The following is a 15451-nucleotide window of genomic DNA, read 5'->3' on the forward strand; positions in this document are numbered from 1 at the left end:
GTTTGGTGTAGTCAGTAAAGCAGAAGTAGATGTTTTTCTGGAATTCTCTTGCTTTTTTGATGATCCAGCGGATATTGGCAATTTGATCTGTGATTCCTCTGCCTTTTCTAAAGCCAGCTTAAACATCTGGAAGTTCACGGTTCATGTACTGTTGAAGTCTGGCTTGGAGAATTTTGACCATTACTTTGCTAGTGTGTGAGATAAGTGCCTGACGTGGAGAATTTTGAGCATTACTTTGCTAGCGTGTGAGGTGTGTGCAATTGTGCAGTAGTTTGAACATTCTTTGGCATTGCCTTTCTTTGGGATTGGAATGAAAACTGTCCTGTGGGCACTGCTGAGTTTTCCTAATTTGCAGGTACATTGAGTGCAGCACTTTAACAGCATCATATTTAGGACTTGAAATAGCTCAACTGGAGTTCTATCATTCACTAGCTTTGTTCGTAGTGATGCTTCCTAAGGCCCACTTGACTTCACACTCCAAGATGTGTGGCTTTAGGTGAGTGATCACACCATCGTGGTTATCTGGGTCATGAAGATCTTTTTTGTACAGTTCTTTTGTGTATTCTTGCCACCTCTTCTTAATATCTTCTGCTTCTGTTAGGTTGATTGTGCTCATCTTTGCATGAAAAGTTCCCTTGGTATCTCTAATTTTCTTGAAGAGATCTCTAGTCTTTTCCATTCTATTATTTTCCTCTATTTCTTTGCATTGATCACTGAGGAAGGCTTCCTTACCTCTTCTAGCTATTCTTTGAAATTCTGCATTGAAATGGGTATATCTTTCCTTTTCTCCTTTGCCTTTAGCTTCTCTTCTTTTCTCAGCTATATGTAAGGCCTCCTCAGACAGCCATTTTGCTTTTTTGCATTTCTTTTTGTTGAGGATGGTCTTGATCACTGCCTCTTGTACAATGTCACGAGCCTCCATCCATAATTTTTCAGTCACTCTGTCTATCAGATACAATCCCTTGAATCTGTCTGTCACTTCCACTGTATAATCATAAGTGATTTGATTTAGGTCATACCTGAATGATCTGTGTTTTTCCCAACTTTCTTCAATTTAAGTGAATTTGGCAGTGAGGAGTTCATTATCGGAGCCACAGTCAGCTCCTGGTCTTGTTTTTGCTTACTGTATAGAGCTTCTCCATCTTTGGGTGGATGTTTGGGTACTATTGGATTGGGAAGATTTCCTGGAGAAGGAAATGGCAACCCACTCCAGTACTTCTTGCCTTGAAAATCCTATGGACGGAGAAGCTTGGTGCAGGCTACTATCCATGGTGTTGCAAAGAGTCGGGCACGACTGAGCCCTTCACTTCACTTGGGTACTATTATAAAATATAAAATCTGGGATGTCAAAGTATTAACATAAGTATTCTAGTATTTCTTATTCACTTCAGAGTTCAGTGTCAGTATATCTGGTCTAAAGATGCCTATTCTCTACCGATGACCAGGGACATAGGCTGTGTTCAATCTTGTGGTTCCAGTATCTCTTAGGCTCTCTTTGACCTCTGTGTAATGTAAGAAGGGGGACAAAAGGCTTGGAAATGGTCCTCATCCCTTCCATTTATGTTCTGCTTATGAAAACTTCTCATGTGACCCTCCTTAAATTCAAAGGGTGCTCTGAAATGTGATTTATGATTGGGTGGTGAAATTCCTGCAATTCCTTGCAGTTTGTAAGGCAGAGTGCAGACTTTCAGTGGACAGTTCTCCACGCTTCCTTAGACCCTGCACTGGCCATTAATGCTGATCTTCAGGAGCCCACCCACCTGGGTACAGGAAGCAGTTGGCACTATGAGAACACAGTCCTTCAGAATTGCCAAGTGCCATGGTGCAGTTAACCCTTTAGTTCTGTGCCCTGTAAATGACTTAATAATAATTCTATCAGAAAGTGTTGTTAAAGCTCTTGGGAATGCTTTCATATTACTAAAATAATATTAAGGAAATCACTCACTCCAGTCTCAGCATCAAATGATATTTTATGTAACAAAGAACCTCTTTGTGCTGTATTTTTCTTTCTTAAATACAGACTTGCAGAATGAATATGAGATAAATGAGGACTGTCGTGTCTGTAACATACTTCCCTTTGTACTTGAACTGGTAGATTTTCATCCCTCTTTCTCTCACTTCCTCTCTTCCCTGGCATCTCAATTTTCAATTATTCACATATTTTTATTTTAAAATAGCATCTGATCATTATCAACATCAATGCTTTTCTTTAAAGAATGTGAGGTACTTTTTCTTTAATTTGTGTGCTTTCATTTGAATGTGAGCTTTTATAAGTGAAGCAATTACAAGCAAGAAAGCCACATGCTGTTTGTTTCCGCTTTATGTGTGTCCATGTCACAGTGTTTCTAAAACTTGAGAGGATATCAGGATCATCTGGAGGGTTTGTTAGAACACAGATTTCTGGATCCCACTGCCAGAGTTTCCTCTTCAGTGAGTCTGGGATGGGACCTATAGATTTCTTTTTCTAGCAAGTTCCCAAGTGATTCTGCTGCTGCTAGCCTAGGGACAGTACTTTAAGTAAAATTATCTTTCTATCAAATAATATCAAAGAAGGAGGGATAAAGTTATTGAATTTATACAGTTTCTTGAAGGTTGGAATATTTGATATGTCCCAGCTTTTGTACTAAAAAAAAAAATAATACTAATGCCAAAAGACATACAGTGCTTAAGACTCAAGTTAATTTAATTCCATAATCATAAGGTAGAACAGTACCAAATTTGGTACATGGAGACTTCTGTACTTAATTTTGACTGACCCACATAGAACAAATATGATTTATCTGACTTAAAATTGAAAACCCAAATAAGCTAGGTTGGAAAACGCAATTCATTTTTATTATGGGGCCTAAAAGGAGACAAACTGGTTATTAGAATTGTAAGAGTGATTGGGCCAACGCTACAGGTGAGTAAGTTGCTCCGACATTAAGCAAAATAACCAGAAAATTATGCAAATGTTATGAAAAATCAAGCTACAATATTTTCCATAAGCATGAGTGCAGGGTCTGAGCTATACAGATTTAAGGATTTTCTCCTAGCCATTTACTTTCTTAAGTAATTCTGAAGACAATTTATTTTTAAGGCTTTCACCTAAGCGAGAAGAAATCTGTTGTACAATAATGAAAAAAGGAAAAGAGCTCTGTTCTCTGGATGTTCAACCGTTCTGTTAAGGATTCATAAGTTATTTGTTTGGAAAATCATATACCCAGGGGCTCTGAACGTGGTCCAGGCGGTGCTGGTGGGAAAGAACCTGCCTGCCAATGCAGGAGACATGAGGTGGGTTGAAGCCCTGGGTCAGGGAGGTCAGCTGGAGAAGGGCACGGCATCCCACTCCAGTATTCTTGTCTGGAGAATCCCATGGACAGAGGAGCCTCGCAGGTTATATTCCATGGGGTTGCATAGAGTTAGATATGACTGAAGTGACTTAGCATGCATGCATAGAAGATTATAAAATTCACTTGTTGTATACTCTAGAGAATAGAGTAGTTTAACCTAACATGAAAAACTGTGGAATGAAAGAATAAGAATTACATTGGGTTGGTTTTTTAAGTATGGAGCCTGCCTAAAGTCAGCATATAGGACTCACTTCAAAAGGTGACCAGTGATGATCAATATGTGATTCTTCAAGGAGATGATCTGGAGTAAAAAGACAATTTACACACCAGCAAGGTAACATTCAAGCAGCCAAGGAGAGTCAGAATATTTCTTTGGACTTTTTTCTTTTCATAAAAAATGAAAAATTTTATGTAATTATTTATCTCAATTATATTTACAAAAGAGGCATTAGCAAGGAAAATGTCTTGATTTGAAGGAAGGAAAGGATACAAAGAAATTCTGCCCTGCCTTTTGCCAGTTTTATTTGGGATCTATTCCATTCTCCCTTGCTTCTTCTTTCATCACCTGATTTAACATTTCAGCAAGGTTATCCCAGGAAGGGTTTTTATGGTTGTTTTCCTTGGCACGACTCTACACTTCCTCTGTGTATTCAGAGTGTTCTGCCTTGAGGAGGTGCATCTCATGCCTAAGCATGGACAGAAACCCAGGGTCCAGTGCCCCTCTGTGCCTCAGAGTCAGTTTTCAGGGAGTCACATTGGCACGCTTGCCAGTGACTGTCATCACACAGCTTCATCACGCAGCGAGGTTGTCCTGGGCCCCCTGCTTCTTTCCTCCTTCCCGATTTTAGTCTTGGGTTTGCCCATTCTGCTGTGACTCTGTCTGGTAATGGCCAGCCTGGAGCTGACCCCAGCATATCTGATCTCCTGAGATGAAATGCCACATGAATTTCATGTAAAGGTCAAGACAAGGATGGGTTGGAAAAAGACAGTATCTTCTATTAATTTTCCTTCTGCCTTGTTTCTACCTGCTGTTCTGAAGCTGTAATTGGAGTAAACATTAGGCCTTGTGAAAGAAATTTTACAAAGTATGAGTACCTTTTTTATGTTATGGAGTGCAAATGTGGAGGATATAGGTGTGTTGCTTCAAGCTGGGGTCCAGCAAGTTCATTCACTCAAGCTTCCTTTGAACAAGTAGCCTACTTCCCACCTCCCATTGCTGTCCACATCTTACTCTGGTAATTTAAAATTCTATAATTCCTCCTTAAAACATTTTAATCTTTAGTGACCTTTTAGAGTTCATTAAACTTTATGTTTAATAGAATTCCTTCTTTCCATGTTAGCCACTAAAGTCTGATTCCTATAAATGTGTAAATCCCAATTTTATCTCTCTTCTAAATCTGTGCTATCTCCATGTTATCCCCAAATTCCTGTGATAAACTTCATGCAGCCACTTGCCTTCTTCCTGATCTTTATCCTTGTCTGACCCCTTAATGGTAGTTCGGTCTTTTCTTTCCCCTCTTCCTGTAGGACTCTCCCCTCAAGAGCTGTAAGTTTCCAGTTTAACAGTCTTCCCTACATCGTCTTTCAAATCTGCCCCACTCTAGGTCTTACTGTGCTTGCTTCTCACTTACTCCCTCACCATTTATAAAGAAGTAGTAATACCAAAATAATAGGGTTTGTGAAAAATACCTAGAAAAGTGATGTTGTTTATAGAAAGGTTTTTTTTTTTAAGTCATCTTTATTCACATTTAAAGTTTTGATAAAATTATAAAATGAATTATTTTTATTCACCTTTGGAGTAAAGTGTGTATGTTCTCCCTAGGGGTATATTTTTTTAAAGAAGGGAAACCATAGTAGGTGGTTGAAAATAGAATAAATCTTTACCAAAAAGAAAATGGCCTGAAATATAGTGGGTATGAACATATTTCTTTTCAGCCCTAAATATGACAAAAGGGAACTCTAGTTTGGAAATTAGGTAAGCTGATGTTTTTTATAATCTTTTTCTCACTAGGAAAAAGAGAAGACTATTTACATGTTAGATTAGATGATATATACTCATATAACTATTTCCAGGAAATAATCAAAATATTTTAACACTGGATTAAGGATGATACAAGATAAAATACCGTGTACAGTGACCAAGAATCACTGTCTCAAAAAATGCTCATTTTAGTAGATGTATCATAATAGTTCTTCAAAGAAAATTTAAGAATTCCAAAAGTACACAGAATATATCAAAGGTCAAAGACAATAATAAATATAAAAATGTGATTTTAAAATTTGTATGCACGTGATTCAGAATGCTTTTGAGTTTAACATTAATTTCTAAGTTGATTATTTGGAAATGATAGCTATCTTGGGTCATGTTCTCCAAACAGACCCAAATACAAGTGGTAGCGAGCAAGAGATTTTATTAAGGTAGGGCTTCCCCGAGACAACAAGAAGAGAGAGGGAAACAGGACTTTGAAAGAGCAGACGCCAACCTAAGGGGAGCCTTGGCCTGGGAATGTGCTCAACCCGAGACAAGGTGGCTGAGCTGTGGTGCTCCCGTCCCTCCTGAACTCTCGCCCTCTGCTGCATTGCCCCCCAGGCTCTTCCAAGTCTCTATGCAAATGGGCTGAGTGCTCCAGGAGGCCAACCGCGGTCAGGGTCAGTGCTTAAGAGAGGATCACTCAGGCACGGGGAATGGTGTCCAGTCAGGAAAGGGAATTGGCGAGCATCAGAGTGGGCATCAATCAAGTTTCCTACAGGAAGTTTACTAGAATTTCCTGGTAAGCAGGACATGACCCTGGATTTAGTGAACTTTTTCTGTTATTTACAGTTCTCGGTATGAATAGCTGGCTTTTTTATGTGTACTTGCGTTAGGTTGATCAACAGTCAAATAGAAAGGAGTTTACCTCTGATGAACTTAGAGCACACAGTCAAGACCTTAGGAATGATGTGTTCACCACTGACTCAATGACTATTCGTCTTCTAGGGACAATTCATTAAGCATGTTACTCCTCATTGGACATATACCCAGTCCTTATCCCTACATGTGAACATTGGAAAGAGCTTTGTTGGCTTTTGTCTTGCCAGAAAATGAAAAGTGATCTTAAGAAGGAAGTCTTCTTTGAAAAGAAAATGATATGTTGTATACTTGTCAACTTCAAATATCTCATTTTAGAAGCTACATTAACTCCTTGCGTGTTCAGGATGTCATGTGAGATTAAAAGATCACCAAAACCCTAGGGTTATTCCTTTTCCCACATCCCATACATGCTGATGTTGTGTTTTCCTTCTGTTTGTTTTAAGATATTGTCTATTTTCACTTTTGATTTTCTCTTTGATTAAATTGTTGCTCAAAAGTATGTTGTTTAATTTCCATGAATCACAGATTTAAAAAGGCTTTAGAATATCCTTCATGAAGCCATAAAAGTTTTATTAAATCTTAAAAAAACAGATGTGTGGTTGCCAGAACACTGGGAGAGTCATGGCAAGATAAAAGCAAACTTTTGGACAGAAACATTTGTGATAATGTGTTGGAATGTGTAGCTGAGGGAGAAAACATGAGACTCTGATGTGATATTGTTAATACAGTATGATTACCAGGGAAAGCAAGGACAAAGACGTTTTTGTATACTTCAGAAAATTTAAAAGTCATCATACACGCCATGACTGTGTGATTGAAAAGAAAAGGAAGTATCTCGGTTACCAACCTGGCTACAGGGTTGAATCACAACATCTGACAATAGGCCAAGCATCTTTAGAACCTCTCCTTGACTTTGTCCAGGCTCTAGGGCATGATAAGGAAATCACTGGTTTAATCTGTAACGATACTGATGCTATTGATAAACTTAGTAGTCTGAAGACTTTTCTCAAACAGTCTTATTATCAGTTCTCTCATTGCTCTGGGGACTCTGATGCAGTTATTTCATATTACATGCATATAGGCAATTTGTCCAGCCTTCTACAGAATGTTTTACAAGTTCCAGCCCTGGTGAAGTAGCCTTCTCTATGCGCAGCTGTTGTCTCCATTTAATATCTAGGATAGAGGATCTCAAACTTAAGATTGCTTCTGAATCACCCCAAAGCTTAATTAAAATACAGATTTCTGGGCCCCACCCCAGAGGTTAAGATTCAGTAGGTCTAGGGTAGGGCCTGAGAATTTGCGTTTTGCACATATTCCAAGGTGATGTTGTTGCTGATCCTACTGGTCCAGGAACCACATTTTAAGAACTACCAGTTTAGGGAAATGAAAGAGTTTAGGTCATGGAAGCAGATAAATGGTATGCTCAAATATTCTAGTATGGTAAGATTAAGAGACTAGAAGCAGCTTGAACTACCAGATAAAAAAACTTGGCTGGCTGTTCAGCCATAGGGAAATAGGTGTAGACCAGAAATAACATTTTAGATGATTTAAGGGGAAAATCTGACTGTGTTTAAATTATCTGGACTTTTCAAGTGGAAACAGCTTGTTTGCCTGATTAATCTATATTATTTCCATATTTCTTTTTAAGAGACATTTTATGGAGATTGGATATTATGCTCACCTAAATATCCATAAAGATAGTTTTCTACATTTATGAAACTATTTGCCAATAAATGCTGTTTCTAGTTCATCTGATTAGCCTGAAATTAGGACTTTTGCTGAGAAAGGGCATAATAGAAAAATTTGACAATGCAATATTTATCACTGTAATACAATTTTTAAAAAACCCTGAGTCTTTAGCAAATGCAATATCATTATTTGTCCATAAACATGCCATGAATCCCTCCTTGGGGATACATATCCTGTTAATAGATATGAGCTAGGAAAATAAAACATATTTTCATAAACTTTCATTATACTCCTGAATATATCTTTAGTATATGCATAGATTTTCCTTGTTGATTATAGTCTTTTTCTCAGTTTTTAAAATAATAATCAAATAAGTTTAAATTAAATCCAGTTACTATCCATTTAAGTCTCTCCAGGTTTTCATTCATCATTTTAAAAAATTGCTAAAATGTATTTTCTGATATTATATGCTCTAGATCTCTTTTCTCCCATAGTCTTACATGCATGGGCTTATACATGTGTAATTATAACCATGTATGCTGTTAGAATTAAGTTTTATTAATGTTATATTGTAATAATAGGTTTGGTGCTATGGATATAATTTTATGTTCAGTTGCATTAACTTTCAACCTAAGCAGCTTTTTTATTATTAGATGAATATATGAAAGTTTTTCAGAGAGTTGAAGAAGGAAGTTAGAAAGAGGAAATTTGGCTGTTGCATAATAAGGGGCTGAACTAACTTTCTGGTTATGTACAAAGGAAAAGTTAAGTAGGTATTTGTCAGTATACTTCACATATTTATCATGATTCTTTTTTTTGGTACATGAATAAAGACATGTTCATTTTCTACTTGTATTATTCTGCTAATATTCCTGCTATTTTTTAATACTGAAAAAGATTTCTTTAGTGAAAAAAAAATATAGATCTGGGGGAAAATGAATTCTTTTCCTATCCCGTATTCAGTCTCAGTGATCTTTGGCAATGGATATATTTTTCTCTGAAACGCAGTTTCCTCACCTATGATCTCCTCCAGTACCAAAAGTCTATGGTTACATTACAGTCATTGTTTCCTGTTGGATGTGTCAAAAAAGATGACAGCTTTGCAGTCATTTTTATGCTGGGGAGAGTGCCAAGATATGTAAAGTCATTTACATTTTAATTAAATGCCTTAGAACGTGGAAACAATGGGATAGTGTATTAGTTATCCACTGCTGCATAGGAAGTGACCACAAACTTAGTGGCCTGAAGCAACTCACATTTATTAATATTATCTCAAAGTTTCAAGTGGGTCAGGGTCTCATCTGGTTAGGGTCTCACAGGCTGCAATGAAAGCATCTACTGGTCTGCATTTCCATTTGGAGCTAGACTTTCTTTACCAAACTCATTCATATTGTTGCCACAGCTGACAAAGGTCTGTGGTTCTTTGTCACCATAGGACTGAGGCCCTTAGCTCTTAGAGGCCTTCCCTTTCCAGAGACAATCCAGGACCAAGCCAGCACGTGAGCATCTCTATGGCTTCGAGTCTATCGCTGCCAGTCACTTCTGAAGGACCCACCCAGGATGTCTTTGTTTTAATTAAATTTAAGTTATCTGTTCAGAGATTTCATGATGCCTACAAGATTCCTTCACATTTGCCACATAAGGTAACATAATTGTGGGAGGGAAGAATAGCCTTTGCTGTATTCTGTTGCCTTGAAGCAAGTTGTAGGTCCTGGCCACAGTCAATGAGAGAGGTTTCCACAGAGGCACAGAAGTCAGGGGCAGGAGTTCTGGTGGTCAGCTTGGAATTCAGCTTGCTACAGGTGGGCAAAAAGTTGAGATTCGTGATGCAGTTATTCAACTGATGAGCAGTAGTCATTTAAGGTCTCCGTTAGTTCTCCTATCTTCAAAGTACAGGAACATGGTACCGATGCTACAGTGGTGCAGTCAAGACTAACGAGATAGTATGTACAAATTATTTACAATTCTTGGCACATTGTCGGTTCTCTATTATTAGTTAAAATTATTATTATTGTTGTCATATTAATTATATTACTTGATTTTGGTTCTTTTTGTCTCATTCAGTAATTTTTCAGCTTTATTTGATTGGCTGAAAACTATGTCAATATTTATAATAAAATTCATAAGACATGCTAGTTCACATATTCTCAATTTCAAATATTAATTTTATTTTGCATTTAACTGTGACACTGAAAGTAAAACCAACTTCCTTTCCAAGTTGACTCAACATTTAATGAAATATCTCAAGTACTAGATTTTCATTTTTGTTTGTTTTCTTGTTTGCTTTCTGTGCTTTTCATCTAGGTGCTTTACTTACACATTAGTGGCTTTTCTCCTGGGTTCCTTTCCCTTTCTCTTGGCATAGCAGCTATTGCCAGCATAAGAATTTATATAGATGCAGGAGTCCCTGCTAGCTAAGTGGAGATCTCAGTTTAATATCTCAGTAGATTAAACAACAGCCCACTGAGAAAGATATTGATGGCATTGGCATCTCTGTTTGACGCACAAGGATTTAAGAAACAGGCATCTGTAGTAACTGACTTAATGGTACACAGATTACAAATGGCAATTCCAAGGGACAGCTTAAGTGTTCTGCCTTCTAGTTCTATGAAATTTGCACTATATTACACCAAGAATTTTTTAAATAAAGAAATCCAGATGTGTCATCTTTCTCTTTCCTCTGCTGTGGCTGGTATTGGTGACCTGGGCATCTCATTTCCTTGTGTGTTTCCTCCTGAGGCTCCGTTGCAGACTGGGGAGGGAAAGACATCTGAGGCTGGGCAGCAAAGAAAGCAAGAGACCAGGTGAAGGTGGGTGCAGGGAATATTTTTTGGGAAGTATACTAAACAGATTTTCACTCCCTCAGGAGTGAAATCAAGTTAAAGAACACAGAGTCTATTTTATCTGCTTCTCTTTAAATTAAAACACTTCATTAAATGATGCTCAAGTTGCTTTATTTAAACATTGGACATTTTAGGGGGTTGGCAGCCAATAAAACATATTAATGTCTTCTACTTTTGGTAAATCAAGGTTGAACAACTTAATGAATATAACACATGGGGAAGTATACATACCCAGCCATTAATATCTTCCCTGTGTAATATTTATGACTGTAATTGCTGCTCTGATTGTATATTGTGTGAACTTAAAGCACATTAATGTATTGGATGACTAATAGAATTTGGTGACAATGCATAGAAATTGGTATTCTGGAAGAGGGCTGAGTTTTAAATTGTATTCTTTCCTGAGTTTGCAGTGCATTTCATGACTCATCTACCTCACAGTGTATTGGTGGCTGATGAATTGAAGTCTTTTTGCTGAATAATAAACATCAGAGACAGTTTGGTCTTCTCCTAGCTTTTCTGTCTTGGTTTTCTCATCATTCATTCAAAGTATCAAAAATAAATCATTGATTACTGTTAATTGACTTTTATCCATTCTGACTTAGAGATGTACCTGTGGGTGCTAGGAATGTGGTCTCTAAGCTCTGCAGGTGCCATTGTGTGCCTTGGAAATAAAAGGGGGTCTATTAGTTCATTCTTCATTGACTATTCCAGGTTGATCACAGGCCTTTGGGCACCCCAACCCTCTTTCCTTGTTGGATGGGCTTAGAGGTGAGACAGAAGGACACATTTTCTTCTTTTACTTTGCTAAATGTCTTTAATGTTACAAAGTGTAACACAAAAGTTGTATAGTGTAGCAATTTTCATCAAAAATCAATGATTGCTTAAATTTACAAGCAGGAACATTTATTCTATGGAGTAAAATCTAATGGTAAGTACACATTAGAATAGGAGATAGTGGCTTTTGTCATTCAATAGTTTATCTTCAATAAATAAGATCTGAGCCTAGGTTAGTCACCATTAGTCACACTTTTGCTTTTAATAAGTGTAAATTTTTATTTGCCCATTCCGAGTATAAAGAAGTAAGCATTTTAAATTTTTCATGCAACATAATATAACATATAATGCATAGTTTTATCTGTCATGTTCACCTAAAAAGCCTTATAATAGCAATTCTGTGAATGAGTACATCCGCGTTTTCCATTATGGTCCATGGAACAGCATCACAGGAGAGCGGGTTAGAGATGTGGACTCTTAGGTGAACCCAAGTCCTGCTGAACTAGAAATGCTGATGAACGGTGCTCAACCGTCTATGTTTTGCACGTGTTCTAGGTGACTCCAGTGTGGTCTATAGAACCACTGATGTAGAAAGTATTATCATACTCATTGTATAGATGATACAGTTGATGCTCACTGTGGTCTGATGATTGCACAAATAAATGGCTAGTTCATTTTAGGGCCCTTCCTCAAACCCAGGTATTAAAAATCATGGGGCCTCCCTCTCTTAAAGAAAATAATAAAGAAATAGTGAATTCCATAGACCTGAAAAACAGTCACTCTTAAATGAACTGAGAAAGGGGCCATTTCCTTGCTTTCGCATCATGAAAGTGGGTTGTTAAAACTATTAACACTAGAAAATTAACCTAGAAAGAGTTTTAATGGCGCAAGTAACATTTTTGCAGTCCCTCCATTGTGTTCCTCATTTTCTTTTTAGTGGAGTGCAAATAGGATGTAGTTAAATCCCAGAGGGGTGGCGGTTGCATGTTAATAGAAGTGGGAGGCTGTTTTAATCATGTCTTCCTAGCTGAATGAGTCTGTGGATAGATTTCCACCGGGGCCTTTCGCACACCACATTACCCGTGCTCAGAGTGCCCTGTGGTGGTTTTCCTGCATGCACAATTTTACACACGCAGCAGAGAAGTTTCTAAGTTGCTGTGGTATCAAAATGAATGTTAACTACCCCTCTGTGACTTGGGAAATGAGTGTTTGCTCTTGAGCTGGAAGCAGAAAACAGTGGCCATTATCTGTAATAGGACAGTCTGTAGAGCGCTGCTTGCGGAGGCCTGTTTCTTTGCGAATTCAATTTGGGCTTTGTGCTTAAAACAAATAAGTGAAGTTTAAGTCTATTGTTATTCAACTAGGAGAAATTTCCTTGAATAGAAGATGTTAGTGTGCAATTAGGTAAATGTACCATGTATTTGGGTGTGATTTTTATTCTGCATATATATATAACATGATGCTATGTTTATGGGGAAAAAAAGCTTGAAAAACATGTCAGTGTTTTATGAATTATTACAAAGAGAACATACAGGTAACAACTGCTAAGTTTGGAAGTGATTGGTGACCCTCTACGCACTTCTGCGGTGTGTCCAGAGTGACCTGTTTTCTGCTCAGGACTCCTGCCTCTTCGCATTTGTAATTGCTGTTTCCTTTCCCTGGAGCCCTCCCCCCAGAACGCAGAATTAGAAGGCTGGCAGACTCCTTTTCATCCTTATTTGGCTGAAAAGATGCCTTAGCCCTCTGTGGCCCATGTCTGCAATGCACTTTGAAATGTCTCCTTTAGAGTATATCATCAGCTTTGTGCATGAGTGTCTCTTTATATTTTGAGGTGTCATTCCTCAGTATCTAGTCTGTACCTGACACATTGCAGGATTCAATAAATAATGCTTCCTTGAATTAATGACGGGTATTTCCAAATGGATAAAGTCCTCAAACCAGCATCTCCTCTATGCACTGTCGCTTTTGCCCAAACTTCCGAGTCCCAGTGAGGAAGCTGGAATCCCTAGAACTGTCAATGCCTTCTCTCTTTACTTTAGTCAGTTCTACCTCCTATCGTCAGTCAGTTTGGTTCAGTTCAGTCCCTTGGTTGTGTCTGACTCTGCGACCCCATGGACAGCAGCACACGAGGCTTCCCTGTCCATCACCAACCCTCAGAGCTTGCTCAAACTCAGGTCCATCGAGTCGGTGATGCCATCCAACCATCCTCTGTCTTTATTCCTAACACCTTGACCTTCATCTGGTCTCTGTCTCTCAACACTCCACTCAGTTCTTGTCTTTTAGATTAAGTTTCTTCAAGCTTGGTTCCCTTCCTGTTTCTCCTCTTTCAGTAAATGTTTTGGCTGCTGTTGCCATGAAGATGAAGAAACGTGGGCCAGTTGCCCCACCTCCTATCTCCTGAATCCTCTGCATGCCTTTGCCTGGGTGAAGTCTTAATTCCCACATTTGAGAGCTGTTGGTTCCTAACTCTCACCAGGTGACCTTTGATACTGTGGACGGTGCATCCTTGGAGGAAGCATCATGCCCGCTACTCTGTCCTGCAAGATCCTTGCTGGTTTTGCTTCCTGTCACACACCAGGGTTTGGGAGGGTCTCCACAGAGCCATGCACAATAATGGGTTAAGGAATTCACTAAAATGGGGGAAAGCAAATTGCGAAGGCCGGTGTGAGCGAAAGCAGAAAAGGCATTGTTTGCTGTGCTCCCTTCCGCTCGTGGAGAGCTGTGCAAGGCCCGGGGTTCTGTTGTACCTGCTGTGGGGTTTGCACCCCAGTGTAGAGTCCATCACATCTTTGACCCTTATTGTCCTGCAATCATGAAATCAACCTTCAGTTCAGCTCAGTTCAGGAAAATAATCAGACCATTTTGCACCAAACATTTGGAGTCGGGGGCGGCTGTTTGAAGGGATTGGCTGGGAATCCCAGGTGGTGGTCCTCATAAAAGCCGGGGCCTATGAGAAATTACCGCCCCTCCTGTGAGGGTGCAGCACCTCCCGCTGGGAGAAGGGGCGCAGAGGAGCCATCCCAGTGGCTCCTTGTCTAACGCCCAGCTTGGATGTCTCTGCTCACTGCACCAGTCTCATCTGGCTGGTGGCAGAGTTCTCTGTGTAACTCGGTGATGTGCATGTCCCAGACTCCATGGCTCAGTGTCCCTCGCCAGACTTTTAGGGTTTCTATCCTTCTACCCAAATCCATTCTGGTCTTCTCGCTCCCTTTTATACGTCCTGTGCCCACAGTGGAATTCTGCATGCCGCCTGCGCACGCACCTTCCTGCACCACCATTGTGGCTTCCCTTGCGCCTTCCCTCACTCACTCTTTTTTTAATTAATTAATTTAATTTTTTTAATTGAAGGATGATTGCTTTACGGAAATTTGCTGTTTGCTGTCAAACCTCAACATGAATCGGCCGTAGGTGTACACAGATCCCCTCTCATCCCTCTCTTCCTTTGCATCTCCCCCTCCCATCTGCTTCCCACGCACTGTCCTCCTTCTCTGAGCAACTAAGAGTCATGAAGACCTCAAGGTTCTGCTCAAACCTCTGGTCCTCTCTTGGCTGGATGTTTGCCCATGAGGGACCATCAGTTGGGGGAGACCTTTATCTCCTCACTTCTCTTCTCCAGGCTCAATGACTCCTCCACAGAATTTTTTTTCTGAGCCTCTAGGGGAAAAGTAATCTTTTCTTTTTAACCCCCCTCCATCATAGCAGTTAACTTTAAAGTTGGCGTTAACATACTCTCCCTTGTCTTATGCGTATATGTATTTCTTTACTTTGCAAGTCCATTCAGAGAAGCTGCCTTATCTTATGTGTCTTATATCCTGGAGTAACTTGAATATTATAGACATTCAATAATATATAATGAATAAATGAAAAGATAGGCCTAAAGGGTGTGTGCAAAAGGCTTGGGGTGCAGGTATGGGAGGCGTACCCATCTCTTTAGCTTGGCCATGTGGGCTGGGTATGCT

At 39.2% G+C, this 15451-nt stretch overlaps 1 protein-coding gene across 2 annotated transcripts in view; it reads left to right on the forward strand.

The window, feature by feature from the left end:
- PLCB1 (phospholipase C beta 1) overlaps positions 1-15451 on the forward strand; it is an 856639-nt gene that overhangs the window by 259940 nt on the left and 581248 nt on the right. The gene's annotated exons all lie outside the window — the stretch shown is intronic.

This window comes from Bos indicus, chromosome 13, assembly GCF_029378745.1.
Source record: "Bos indicus isolate NIAB-ARS_2022 breed Sahiwal x Tharparkar chromosome 13, NIAB-ARS_B.indTharparkar_mat_pri_1.0, whole genome shotgun sequence".
Lineage (NCBI taxonomy): Eukaryota > Metazoa > Chordata > Mammalia > Artiodactyla > Bovidae > Bos > Bos indicus.